At 44.8% G+C, this 13,317-nt stretch overlaps 1 protein-coding gene across 2 annotated transcripts in view; it reads left to right on the forward strand.

Annotated features, from left to right (window-relative positions):
* RNF20 (ring finger protein 20) overlaps positions 1 to 13,317 on the forward strand; it is an 838,977-nt gene that overhangs the window by 171,850 nt on the left and 653,810 nt on the right. The gene's annotated exons all lie outside the window — the stretch shown is intronic.

Genomic DNA, 13,317 nt, shown 5'->3' on the forward strand with positions numbered 1-13,317 from the left:
TTACACACACACACACCTATTGTGACCGCTTACCTGTCTGCATGCATAAAGCCGCTCCCCCCGCATCATGAGGTAAGGCTATGCAAGTATGCATACACATGCGTTGTTACCTATATATGTTATGAACCGTACTATGTACTATCCTTGACTCTAACTAGCGCCTAGATGCCTTTGGGTTTTGTGCGCAGAAATAAGTGCATACATGAATAAATGAAATGGTGTTGGGTAGAATTTCATTTTTGTGAAATATTCTCCCCACCTGTGAATCCCTCAGCACTTTTTGCTGGTTTCTTGAATTTTTTATCAGTTTTCCTGGCTTTTACACTTCCTCTGGGAACCTTTTTCAACCATTTTGGTTGCATATTTTTGGAGTAATACTATCCTGCACCTTTTAGGGCATCTGCAATTTATTATTGCAGCGCACAACACTGTCTGTGCAGTGTTGCTGGGAGCTCTTTGAGCTGCCCTTTTTATTTTCCTTGTTATAACTACTGTTTCCAAGGAGAGGGGGAGTGCTTTCTATCCAACCTAACTTTTATTTTGTGGAATCGGCATACCCTACCTTATGTGTATCCCTTTTCCACTTCTCCTGTAACTTTCTAGTTACAGTGACAAGTTCATCTGAGTGGCTGGTGACAGTGGATATTTTCGACTTATTTTTTGTGATTTTATTTTTTTTTTGCACACAGGCTGCTGTCACAGCTGCGGTAAAGGACACATTGGTCACTATTGACCTAAAATGGTGCCTGCCTCTTTTATTGCCAACTCTTGATGACTTGTCCTTTCTTGGGCCTTATTATGCCTTCCTGGGTGAGGGAGGTCCCACTCACTCTTTTGTCTTTGCTGAGCTCTCATTGGGAAACCCGCCCGAAGGTGCCAGCGTGTCTGGGAGGACAGGAATCTGGGAGTACACCAAAAATCTGCAGGTCTTTGTCCTCAAGTGTGTCTGCTTGAATCCAGTTCTGACTGGGAGGATGGCTATCCTCTTGGGACAGCCACCCCCCAAAGTTTGAATGTAGCATGACTGATGATTGGCTGGGTTCCTGCATAAAGGCAAGGGTCCTGGAGCAGAACGAGTGTGTCGCCCCATGGAACGAAGAATCCGAGGAAGGAGGAGGACCTTTGCAGCCACTTCCAGCGACTGCCTGTGACTGCAAACCGCTGCTACGCCAACTTCTCTTCTGGTCGACCGGGAAGATCCAAACCTGATGACTTCCTCCCCTGTCCTGGTGGGCCTAACCAGTTCGAGACAACATGCATTTTGAGTGGTCCTTCGAAGAGCTGTGACCGTCCAGGGCTGCAATTCTCCAATACCATGGGACCTCGACCAATCTACGGTGCGTAGTCTCCTGAAGCGTGATTTCAGCTGGAACATCGTGGGCATCCTGTTGGGCCTACAGTGACTTTCTCGTTCTAAGACGTCCCCCCTTCCAAGTTGGTGGCTGAGAAACGGAGAGAAGCCTGCTGTGTGACATCGGTCACTGAATCGAAGCCTGTGTCGAGACCCAACGAGCCAGTATCGTGAAGATCGTCTGCTGGGCGTCCCATCGTAAGAAGCGCAACGGCTGCTCCCGCCAAAAGTTCCTTCTTCAGCCTCCAGGCCAAGAATTTGAAAAGGAGCTGCTATCGTCTCACTTGGGGACCCACCAGTGACACAACGTCTTTCTTCATGAAAAGGTACCGTCCCGCTCCTAAGTACTTACCTGGTTGCTTGCTGTGTTGGATAAGGCTCCTCCTGAGCTGTCAGACACATTGGGGTGCACAACCCAACTGTGTTCTCCCAGGTCTAAGGACAGTTGTCCTTTGGTCTACAATTCTCCAGGGGGTCTGCCTGACCTCCCTGAACCACCTTTTAACTAAACATTTGACCTTCCTGCAACATAGAAGAAACATGCTATTTTGACAACTTTGACAGTATCTGCCTTTCTTTGTTGTTCCACTTCAGGGCCCCGTTCACCCAGTGTCCCAGCTGACTTTGAGACTCTCATTCCCAGATAGGACTGGACTTAAAGTATAGGTTGCCTGAAAGTACTTGCCAGTATCTGTACAGTTTACTTTAAATGTTGGTTATAAGATTTGATTTGCTAAACTTCAATGCTACTCTTAACTACTTACCTGTAGATCATCTAAGAGTTTACTATTGAATAATGTTTAACAAAAGTCTTACTATATATAAATGTGAAAAAGGTTACTTAACCTGTTATTGTAATACTGCGTTAGCTGCCTTAGTAGTTGCAATAAATAATTGTTATAAAACTACTGTGTATAAGGGTATTCTTGGCTATAGGTGCGCTTCGTGGTCTTTGTACTTACCTACAGCCTTTCTCCCTCCTAGACCAAGCCTGGCTGCTCGTCCATTGCTACCAAACCTTTTGCGTAGCTCAGACCAAATTCAAGAATTTGAGCGCTGCACACTTAAGAGCGAGTCTTCTTCAATCATAGCATAGGTGGATTTCAGTAAAACTCCTAACAATGGTGTACTAAGATCTTTATAAATATTGGTGTTAAAGAGGGATGCAATACTAGCTGAGAGGGATTCAGCAAAGGCCGGAAATGTTAATTGTCCCTGCAGATCAGCGTTGCACTAGCCACTTTTGCCCCTAGAGAGTATCAAATACTGCAAGCAAAAAAATATGGAGTAAAATTACTGCTGACAAAAAAATAAGCAATGGAGCATATAAGTCTGCCTCGGTTTCCAGGTGCACAACACTAATTGCCTCAAGAAGGCACTCTTAATATTCTAACTGCCTGCTGTAATGCAGAAATTTGAGGTACAAGTGCATCTTTTAATTTGCATGAATATGTGCAAAGTAGTATGGAAAACAAAATGCTATATTTTCACTTGCTAACAATACCCTACTGGGAAAGTGAATCAGTTTTGTACTCAATAAAAATAATTTTACTCCCAACTAGAAAAATGAGCGAGTAAAATACTTGCACTTCAAATTTTCGTCTGTAGCCCAGGCTATAACCAACATAATGTTTCTAAGCATCAGAGTCGTAGAGGCTTCAGAGTTTTCACACCATGCGCTTCTTTGGTTCTCATGAGGGAGACAATGTGTCTTATCAATAGAAAACACAAATGATTGAGATTCACATATGTACGTGTCAAAGGCCCCGAAACTCCATATATTTACCCAGGTACAGATAAATATGTGCTTTATAGATCAGTTCTGCAACAAACATGTGAGTTGGCTGTTAGTCATGTGCTTTCTCAAGTAGCCAGGCCCTTGGTAGTTTTAACCATCCTGCCATTGATGTAAACCATAGCCAGGTACCAATGTCTGTTTCTTTATTGAGCATGGTCATCCGGAGAAAGTGTGGGAATCTATGCCCCTGATGACCTATACACTTCTGAAAATATTGAACTTGGATTGCCGAATCTCAGTGCAGTTCCCCAACCTATTTTGCCTTTAGTGCATTGAGGCTTTATTTAAAATTTGATTTACATAATATTTACATAACCAGTGGTATTCAGTAGAACCAAAATACTATTTTGTAAAATAAAGTTACTGGTCAGACACAAGCAAAACTAGGTCTTTTATTCAGAAAGACCCTGCACAAACGAACCAGCTCTCACTCAGGCTCCAAACGCGAACCACCACCTAAAGGTTCCACTTCTAGAACCATGGGCTGTCAGCATGAGCCAGCCTCTACATAATTTATACCTGGTTTTGCATAAACACGATTCCTCCTATTGCAAGCTACGTCAATGGCTGGTCCATTAGTGCATTTTCTCAAGGTCACTTTATCAAAGTAATTTTCCCAGAGAGCTGCACAATAGTAAATAACTTGGGTGACATTGGAATAGAAAATATGAATCCATTGATAGGCCTGCCTTCATTATATCCAGAGCAAAATCGCAACATTTTGCTGTTTGAAAGAGATGGCCTATAATCCGACCTAACTTCCAAATCTCTGAAGGTTTGTGGAGAAACTTGGTTCTGCCATCAATGCTTCTTCCCCCAAATTGCTGGTATGCAAAATCCTTTAGTCCTTCAATCCCCAATGCGGTTATACGCCATGAATTGAGCCTGATTCCCTTACATGCAAGACAGCAGTGGAGACAACTGATGATCTATTTCAAGTATCTGAATCCTTTGTTTAACTCTCTACGCACGCTTGCGCCAGATCATGATAAATGGTTCTGTTCGATCCGTCAATCTGTTTAGAGAGAGTATGCAAAATTTGCTGGCTCGTATCGGTGCAACAGAGTTGGAATTATTGGGCAATCCAGCTGCAGTAAAAAACACACATTGTTTAGAGACAATTGGAGATTGACTATTGAAGCTCTTCGTACAAATTCTCTGTATCAGGAATATGTCGAGTTTCTGCGCAGGATGGGCAATCGACCAGTCTATTTTAAATGTTTTTGCGCCCATAAGATCTGAAATGCATATTTGCGTTTCAGGTTACATTTATGTCACACAATAGAAAGGATTAAAAACTGGTCCATAACTGCCACTGAGGAGGCAGACCATTTGGTATGTTGCTTTTGCAGGTGCCCTTCGACACTGGAATGCTTGAGACACTGGATCTTGGACTGTAATACCCTGTCCGAGTTCAGAAAGATTTCATTTCACAAGGATGTTGACTGTTTTTCATCAGACTTCGAATGAGCTATTTTGGTCACGCCTTGTGGGGAGGAAACATTTCTTTATTACACTTGCTCGTTTCCTGAATGGTATTGAATTTATTTGACTTTGTCTCTTTGTGATGTACTTTAAATGTAGTTTCATGTTTTTTAAAATAAATTGTGTAAGGTTGTATGCAAACCGGGACAAAAAAGAAAAATCATTTAGTCCTGTGGGGGTTGGGCACTGTTCACATCGATTGCTGCAAGGAGATATTTCAAAGCAGAGTTGAATTTAAATCTCTCAGCCTGGGTCGCAAAGGACCTGTTCCAAAAATCTAACTAATGACACTGGAAAATTCCTATCACATGAGTAGAAGACTATGGTTGACCTCCGAAAGCATACTTCTTCTCTGAACGGTACTATCCAAATACTTTGGGTGGAGAACCCTTTGTCACTAACTGTTGGGTTAGAAAGTCCTTTTTGGTACTCCTGTTACTCTCCCGTCCCCTTTCCTCCATACTGTATGGGCATCCCTCGCTAGGGACGGGAGACAGAACCTTTTTCACCAGCAAAATCATCTTCCCCTTTAAATTTAGATGTGCGCAAGGGCTCTCCCCTGACTCCGCCCACCGGCGCCACTCCTCAGTCCTTTTTTCCGCGTCAATGGGAACTGACGGAGTACAGTTCCATTACTTGTCAAGAAAGGGGGTATACAGAGCGAATATCTCTGTGGCAGTCCTTCACAATTCATACCCTTACTTGAGAGCCAGTCCAGTCCCTAACATGAGTGGAGCCTTGTGCTTAAAAGTACTTTCGGTGCTGGCACATGCGATTTGTGCAGTTAAGTCAAACGGGGTCTCTTTCAGGGGCTGTAGCTACTCAGGAAGATGGGTGAGGCAGTGAAGAATAAGTTACAACTATTCAAGGAGGGTCTCCCCAAGAGGGCAGAACAGGATCCAAGAATTTGGAATAGCTCGGTAGCACAGGCGACCTCGAAAAAGAAGAGTGGCCCTCATGGGACACTCTTACGTAAAAATTGATGGATGCGCCAGGGGCCACCAGTAAGGGTTGCAAGTACTCGCCGACCCTCCGAGGTCCGGACCAAACAGCGGCAGTAGAGTCCACTTCAGTCACAGGTTCAAATCCTGCAGTTGTGCAGCTCTGCACCTTTACTGCGTTCCAGGAAGGAGTGCATGGCGGGACAGTGGCGATTTCTTAGCTCCTGGTGAAGGGATCAGGTCAGTTCTGCTGCAGAGAGTATCGGGGCTCATGGTGGCACAGCAGCAAGGCACCCATGAAGTTCACCATCACAGCTGGGCGACAGTGATCGCGTGTGCTGTGGTTCAGGCATACTCTCTGAATTCCAGACCTAGGAATGCTAGGTGTACCAAACTCGGCGGGAAAGTGCCTTATATCCAGAGCTTACAGTCTCTCAAGTCTCCACTCGAGACGGCGGTGGTTCCAGGGCAAAGGTTCCTTACAAGCTGGTCAGTACACTGGGCGGTGCAGGAACACTTCCGAAAAGGCTCGTTTACAGGAAGTTGGAGGTGCCGAGAATAGTTGGTCCCACTATTCCAGAGGGTCGAAGCGCCCTTGCAGGCCTTCTAGGTTCGATTTGAAGCAGGGGGTCCGACTGGACAACAGCGGGCTCAGGGTGCGAAACCTTCTATCGTGTCACCAGTGGTTCCACGGATCGGCTTCGTTGATTCAGGATACTTGGCTCCTCAGTGTGAACTCAGAAATTCGACCTGGAATGGGTGTAATATACCTTCTCTTATCCAAAATCTCCTTCGCGCCAAACCGACGAGAAACCAATGAGAGACCTACTCACATACAGCCATCCCAGACATGGACCAATCACGGACCACATTGGTCCCAGTCATCCCACCACACCAGACATCCTGGCAACCAGGGTGTGTATTGGAACTAGACAGCTCCAGCCCACATTCTGGAGGCACACACACAAGGCATGCAGAAGCCCGCAAAAACTTAGATTTGCGCAGGCATCTGTATGACCAAATAAGGAATTTCCCAGGTCTGCTCGACCTGGGGAAGGCAAAGGGACAAGATAGCCAAAGGACAGAACAAAGGACCTTATGGCATGGCATTTTAGGCACTGACCACTGTGGGCCAAACCTGGTATGGACCCATAAAAATGGTTGAAAACACATGAAAGGCAACGGCTGCCACCAACTCTGTCCAAGGCACACCTGTACATTCACTGAAAAATCCTTTGAGGATGTCTAGGGCCTTAAAAATGGAGAGGACCCCAACACACTTTACTGGAAGGTATTTTGTTCACTGATAAAATGTTGCTTAAGAAATAGCAACAAAGTGAAAGTCTAAGGGAAACAAAGTCTCCCTGTACTGACTGTCTTAAGGGCATGTCAGTTTCCCCATAACAAAATGAGCAAAAGCCCAGCGGAGTACAGCAGAAGGCTGTGCTTCACTGTCAAAAGTCGGGCTAGGATGGTCAGACAACAGCAAAAAGTTGAGGGGGGGGTACACAATTGGAGGGAAAATTGCACATAAATGGAAATCTGTCCTCACACAGGCCTTCAGTTTTATGGGACAAAGCGAAAGAAACAGGCCAACATTGTGCAACACAGGTATGGAGCAAGAAAAAGGTGGTACTTTTTCGTGCATGTACTGGTAGAAGGAACAGAGCCGAGCCCCCCCCCCCCCCATAATCCCCCTAAACTCATCACTAGGGCAGCATTGGCTCTTGTTAAAATCCTGGTAGGCCTCCCACCACAGGTTGCAAGGTGTCTCATCCCCTCTTGACTGGGTCAGATCCCGGACCCTGTCACTCACTCCCACCCATTCGTCTTATGTTCCCTTCCTCCTATGGCCCTGTAACTACCTGGGGATACCAGGAAAAACATTCTGGGTTTTCCTTCCCTTTTAACTCTTTTAAGACATTGGTTGAAAAGAGGAAAATCTGTCCCCCAAGTTCTTCTTCTCGGAGTCCAGGCATGACTATTGTTAGCACAAGGAGCAGTTTCCCTAGTAGTTGCATCTTCATGCTGGCTTGTGGGTACAGATCAGCGTGTCAGGTGAACACAGATTATCTGAGACAAGGATTTTAGGTGCAGTACTGATCAGATCAGCCTGAATGGCTTCCGCTTGCTACCTGATTACAACTGGGCTCTGGCAGTGATCCCCTGGACCATTTCCAGCAGGTGGATTTTTCAGTCTGTTTCGCCGGTAGTATAAAATGTCTAGTTGGATGATCCTGGCTCATCTTCCTTGTCTGGGAAAAGGTTGGCGAGATAGTCTTGTCAGTTGGCTGTTCCTGCCAATTCAGCGTGGCTTTCTCAAGGGGATTTGATACTCTTGGGGTCATGAGTCAGATCTCCATAGGCTCTTCTTTGGGTCGTTATGGACAGAACTTCGCAATAAGTCTAGGTTCTCACATGCATAATATCTTTCTCCTTCCGTGCAGGGTCCTGACCAAGGTTTGTTCCCCCTCTGCTGGTATGAAGGGACATTTCTTTATTTCGGGTACCTGTTGCCTGGGACCTGGATCTCTCACAGTCAGACTTACCTCTCGCCCCCGAATACTAGGTTTTAGATGACTGTTTTTCTTTGGTCCCATAACTGACTTTAGTGGGTACATCGCTCTTGAATGAGCATTAGCTTTTTGGATCACTTCTTTTAAGGTGGGGATCATGTATTTGCCAGACAACGTTTGGTAGATACAGGGGTAGGGAATTGATTAACTCCTCCAGGGCCAACATTTCATTGAGTTCTTTGTTGATCTTATTGGTTAACCATTTGCACAGCAGGCCACTCACTTGGTATGAATTCTGATGAGGAGATTCCCTTGTCAGAAACTTAAATGCCTTAGACATATTCTTTAGTGCTACATATCCTGGCCCATTCTCTCCTGAATGTCTTGTTTCCGTTTTTGTAAGGGGTCCTCCCATCAGAGTTAAGGGCATGGAATGCTGGTTTTGCTTCTCCTGTTGGGTGCAGGGTAATGTAATGGGCACAGCGATATCAATGCCAGCCTGCGCTCTCGTCCACTCTCTCAAAATTCACTAAGAAGGCAGCTGTGTCTTGCGTTATTCCCGTCCCTCCCGGCTGTTAGTCTCTTGATGTTGGCGGCTGAGCCAGTTGGCCCTCCACCAGGGCTTCTAATAGGTCTTCAATGGGGGTGCGGTGCTGAGCCTGCTTCCCTGGAACTGGGGTCCTTGTTGGCATGATGTGGGTTCCCTCTCCTCTTTTTCCTCATCTGGGCCTCTGGATTTCCTAAACTGCTGGAATGCAAGGCTACTTACTTGGGTGGCCTAGTAGTCTACCTCTGCTAGCTTGTTTCAACTGGCTGTTTCTCTCCTGGTCTTCTTGCATCTCCTCTAAGACTTTTTCTGCCAATATGGTGGATTCCTCAAGCAGGTCAACTCTGGTTGGGGTACCGTTGGATCCAGCTGATTCCCAAGAGTCTTCTCATTATTCTGGTAGCGGATTGTTAGGAAACATTTTCTTTTTGCACCTTTCCCTCCATGGGTTTATATGGAACCCCATTCTTTCTGCTTTTTTTTAACCCTGTCCTGAGTTTTTGGAGGTCAGTAAATCCTTCTACATTACTTCCCTTGCCCAATTTGTTCATTCTTGTGGGGAAACTGACTAGTCTTGTATTTTTGCAATGGCACTCATCACTTTACACACATCACCTTACAGTGATGTGCAGTTAGGCTACTTTGTATCCTTGTATCGGCCATAGGTGGTGGCCGCAGCTTTATGTAGAAATTATGTACAAAAGTATTGCATCCTGAATGGAGTGACGTTCTGCTTTGCATCCTCGAATTGGTCACATAAAGCTTTAATTTAATTCACGTAAGAGGCAAGATGGCAGGCAATGGAAAATTGGAATGTTTGCCAATGCTTTCACGAATAGGGTGGATTTGCTCCAGATACCCTATTGGCATAAATCAACAGACGCATGTTAAAATGATTAGTGTCAGGTTTGCGTTGGGTTTGTAATCCAACTTGCGTTGTTTCACAGGTCTACTGTATTTTTGCACAAACTATTGTATGTTGTCTCACTGTATGTCTTGGGTATTGCTGTTTGTTGGATGACATTAGTGTCCCGCTACAGGTCATTGGAGAAAGTGTTTCAGTATACATTGTAATGTCATGTTTTTTGTAGTATTGTATTTATGAATTAATTTGTGTAATGTTTTTCCTTGCAAAGTGAAGTTCTCATACTAAGAATAAATTACATTTTAAATACACTCATGCAGGTTTAATTCGCCATGGTTGCATTGGGCATCATACCCACATACCTAGATAACTGTCAACAAAATATTTTGACAATGAGGATACAAGGAAAATTGATAAAAAGAAAAATGGGAGATGCTTCTTTTGGTTTGATCGCAAGAAGACCTTTGTTGGTGCTTTGACTCCTGGGCCTGTGGAAAAAAACCATCTCGAGCCCTGCTCAAGGATCCATGCCTGCTGAGCCTTCGGCAACGTCCCTGGACTAACCGGCCGACAGCCAGCTTTTTCATGTCCTACCTCGCTGCAGCGCCATCGTTCTGAGTAGAGCTTTTGAACTTAGCAGATCTTCAGCTTGTGCCACAAGTCTCCTGCTCCTGAATTTTCAGCCGTCTCACTCCAGGGAAGCTAAAATGATGCTGCCCCTGTGTTGTATGGTCGCCTGTTGCTGCCTGACAGTGGTGAACTTGGTTGGATCTTGTCTTCATGTTCCTGAGGTGTCCCATGGCCATCTCTCCCACAAAAGTCTTCACTTCTTTGGGTCTTCAACTGGTAACTGTCTGGAATCAATTCCGAAGTACAGGATCTGATTTGAAGCTAAATTCTGTGAAACAAAGTATCTCTTCTGTCTAGATGTCCCTCACAGTAGGAACAAAGACAGAAGAACAAGCATGGAACAAAGTGTGAACCCTACACGTGGTATCCGGAGAACTCTTGGCCAGGGAGATCAATCAAAATACCTGTTGCTTTCTCGCCCTGTCTCTAATATGGTAACTAGAGCGTAATGTCCTGACCCTAACTCACTCTGACCTAACCTTTGTCTGTGGAACCTGGGTTAAGGATCCTTCCCAAGAGCGGAGCACTCACCTGAACTCTTCTTGTTTATATACCTTTTGCTAACTGTTTAGTAATCCTGGCCACTGGCACTACAATCTATATAAATTTACCTGAAGTAGTATATGCTTCAGAGCTTGTGATTTTTGAGCACAAGACCCCAAACCATCTTCGGGTTGGGTTTTATAAGATTGAGGGAAGCCATTTTGTGTTGATTTTAAAGAGTTCCGACTATTTCTATGCATCGGACTACTCACCTGTGTTCCATTGGTAACTGATTTATATGAAATCCTAAATCTTCTAAGGGTGGATGTGTATTGTAAGGAAGGCATGGTATCAAAGTAAGACACATAAGTAATCACAGTTCAAGGGTGTTTATTGAACTTTATCAGGGGTGTGAAAAACACCTATGTAAACCTAAATCTAAGATGGGAGCAAGGTACGACCATCAAATAATAATAATACAGTCCTAGTGGAGTCTAATCAAATAAAAAGGGCCAATAGTAAAAAAATTCTATATTGCCAATCCTTGCGGTTATGCTACAAAATAGTGTGGGATAATGTTCACAAAAAGAAATAAGTGTTCAAGAAATGATGACGTGTAGGCCGTTGGCCTCCCTTCCCCACGTTTTTAGCACGGGCCAAGGCAGGTCACTCGAGCACAGCACTCTCTTGGGCTTCCTCGGCACAAGGTCACAGTTCCTTTTATCGACATTTTCCAGTCTTTTTTGTTCAAAGTCTCTTGCTTCAGAGGGCCTGATTTACCAAAAACAACAAAGAAAGGTTTCTTTCCAAATAAGAAATTTGGGTGTTTTACTCTTCGCCCGGGATCCCCCTCAGCTGGGCTCAGATCCTTCTTTCACAATTAGCCTCCCTCAGTCGGGTTTGGACCAACTTTTAATTCGCAGGCATCCCTCTGTCGGGTTCACATTTGTCACAACAATATCTTCCAAAGGGAGTTTTACTCTTTACCCTGGATCCCCCTCTTCCGGGCTCAGGTCCCCTTTTTAAAAATGTGTCCCCCTGTTCTGGGCTCAGACCAATTTCAGTTTGTATATAATGAATCCTTCCCAATGTGCACAGGATTTAACTTAACCCGTTGCCGGACCACTTTGATTTTGCCATTCAGTATTCACATGCTCTCGTTGGACTGGGGAGGTCAAGGGGGGTCGAGTGTACCGAACGGAGACCTTCGAGTGAGCACCCACGCAGCACCGGACCACTCTGTTTCTGGTACTCAACTGGTTTCTCTTAAAGTACAAACAAACACAAGTTCTTTGTTCATACAATGTTGCCGCTTGCAACCTTGAGCATAACACAGTCTGGTATCGGTTTCTCCCGAATCACCGGCTGTGCTGAACTCGTTGGCGTTGCTTTGCTGTCTGAGACAGTACCACAGTGGTAATCGCTTCTCCCCGCCGTGGCTATCAATGCGGGAGGGCCCCGTGTACCTTTTGACGCACGCTAAACTGCGCGTCGGCTATAATTCCTGGTCTTACGTTTCTTTTCCTTGAGGCTTCCTGAAAGTCGTGTATCTTTCTTGAAAAGGGGAATGGTAACTCCCTCCTTTTCATCCTCTCTGGTCTCGCCGCCTTTCTCTTCTGCTTAAACTGCCATCCCAGAAACGCTGCTTCCTTGTGCATTTGGCCTTGCTCAGAGTGTGCTTTCGTACTCCGCCTTTCATCCGTGTTGGGAAGTGTGGAAGTGATGGACGTCAGGTGTGTGTAATTTTCAGTAGTTGCCTGACTCTGCCTGACCCTTGTGTTGGGACATGTCAGGTATACGGCTCTGGTGTTAGTCCATTGTCTCTCACGATGAAATGCCTAATAAATGGTTGTATTTTTACATACTTACTGTCTAACTTGAATTACTGGTGTTGCGCTGTGTGGACTCATTGTAGCCCTAGACCACTCTCATACCCTTTCTGAGATTAAGCCTTGCCGCTCTGCTACCTCGCCTTGATTGGGTTTGACTAACCTCTCTGTGTCTACCCTGTTTACCATAATCGGGTGGCCTCCTAAAATCCTCCCACCTCGGCTGATTTTTGGAAATTCATATCAACAATCGGTGAAAACAGGTAGGCTGGAAAGACAGTTTTTGACACTTGGCTAGCAAATGCGGCCTCACAAATGTATCACACATCAAAAAAGGCCAGCTCAACCTTTCTGTTTGGTGGTGCTTGATTCAATCACTAAGTAGGAAACTAACGCACCCATGCCACCATTTGAACTTTTAAATGGCTTTAACCAGTCTTCGGCAGGCTTGAACTGTTCGATAAAAATGGCAAACCCGGTAGTTACACATTGTTGCCTGAGGGATTCACAAATACGTATTAAATGTTTAGTCCACATTTTTCCTGCAATTTTAAATTGAAATGTTTTTGATGCTTTACATTTTATTATGTTCATATAAAGCAGCACTTTGAGCATTTATGATTGCTGGATATTCTATTTGTTCTTCGATTATCAGATTATGGACACTTAGTAAGACGTTTTGGTCATTTAAGATTTTTAAAGGTAAAGTGATCACCTGCCCTGATGCTGAAGGTCTCCTAGTTTATTCTTAACAAAAAACTTTAAGTTGCATATATATCATGTACTCCCTCTTTTAAACCCACATGACTGAATACTCCTGCAAAGGGCAGCCTCTCTGAGGCAAGGTTGTCGGTAGTGCTAGGGTAGTTTGT

This window comes from Ambystoma mexicanum, chromosome 12 (genome assembly GCF_040938575.1).
Source record: "Ambystoma mexicanum isolate Mex_15411 chromosome 12, UKY_AmexF1_1, whole genome shotgun sequence".
NCBI lineage: Eukaryota > Metazoa > Chordata > Amphibia > Caudata > Ambystomatidae > Ambystoma > Ambystoma mexicanum.